The following is a 1,286-nucleotide window of genomic DNA, read 5'->3' as shown; positions in this document are numbered from 1 at the left end:
TCCTAGAATTTACAAAAACAGAATGGGTGGCAGTCCTATTTCATGTAGGTTTCGCCCTTTAATGCTGTCGCTGGTGGGTTTATCCCGTCATGCAAAGCATTGCACTGAAAAAATTTAGTCCACGCCCAACTGTTGTGTGGGCCCCACCCGGTCCGTATAAATTACGTTAAGAGCGGGTAATTGGCTCCCATTTTTTCTTCAGCAAGCTAATAGCACTGTCAGAAGAACGAAGAAGGAAAGTTGTCCAGCTTGACCGGCACAACCTTTGTTAAGGCTGCCTGGGTCCCCACCACGCCAACCTCCTGCCATCCCGGTGAGTTCTCCTCCCTGAGGAGAAGCAGATGAGCAGCCTTGTTTCAAGGTAAGCGCCGAGGAATATTTTTTGTCAGTGGCAGGCCGCTACCCGCTGGACGACGCCATCGACCCTTTTTTCTTTTCTCGGAGCGAATCGGATGGTTCCTCCGGGACAGACAACGTCAGCAGCAGACCCCGCTGCTCACTCCCTTCTGTTAGAGCGTAGTGTCAAAACGAGGGGGGCTGAGCGGATGCCCCCCCCCCCCCCCGGGCCTTTTTGCATCGGCCACCACACCGCTCCCAGCTGTCGTCCTCTTGGAGCTGTCCAGCATAATCCAGGAGGCGGCTGACATGAAGGGACTTTTTTCCGTCCCTCTCCTCCTTCCGCCCAGATAGGATGATCTAGCGGGAAGGTTTGGCTCCACCCCAGCTCGCCGTCCTGATCCCATCTGGCCTCGTTTCCCAGCAGTTACGTCCTACTGGAACAAGGCTGCAGCCGGACCTGGTAGACTGAGAATGCCGGTTTCCACATTCATGCCCATTACCAGAGTGGAGGGGTTTTACTGAGCAGAATTTCCCTCGGTGCACCCCTGGAACCAAGCTTGGCGGAGGCTCTCGGAGTAAAGATGTCCAGGTTGGACCAGAGTCCTGTGCCTCCGGGGAAGCATGACCAGATGGTGACATCGATCTCCAACCGAGCTTACCAGTGTGTGTTCCAGGCGGCCGCAGCGAACAATAACGTTGTGCCGCTGACATACAGCATCTCAGAGGCTGGAGGGAACAGACCTGCTAGAGGAGACGATGAGCTCCTGTCATAATGATGGTTGGTGAGGGGTAAACCCAGGGGTGCAGGCAGACAATCCAGGACTCAGGAGATGAATAAAATAATTTATTAATAATAACAAAACAACAGCTGATGGGGCAGCAAACTTACATAATCTGTGGGAAACGCAGAGGACCAAGGTGACAGGAAGCAATGCCAGGACGAAGGA

This window comes from Nematolebias whitei, chromosome 1, assembly GCF_014905685.2.
Source record: "Nematolebias whitei isolate Nwh7 chromosome 1, NemWhi1, whole genome shotgun sequence".
NCBI classification, from domain to species: Eukaryota; Metazoa; Chordata; class Actinopteri; order Cyprinodontiformes; family Rivulidae; genus Nematolebias; species Nematolebias whitei.
This window is presented reverse-complemented; position numbering follows the sequence as displayed.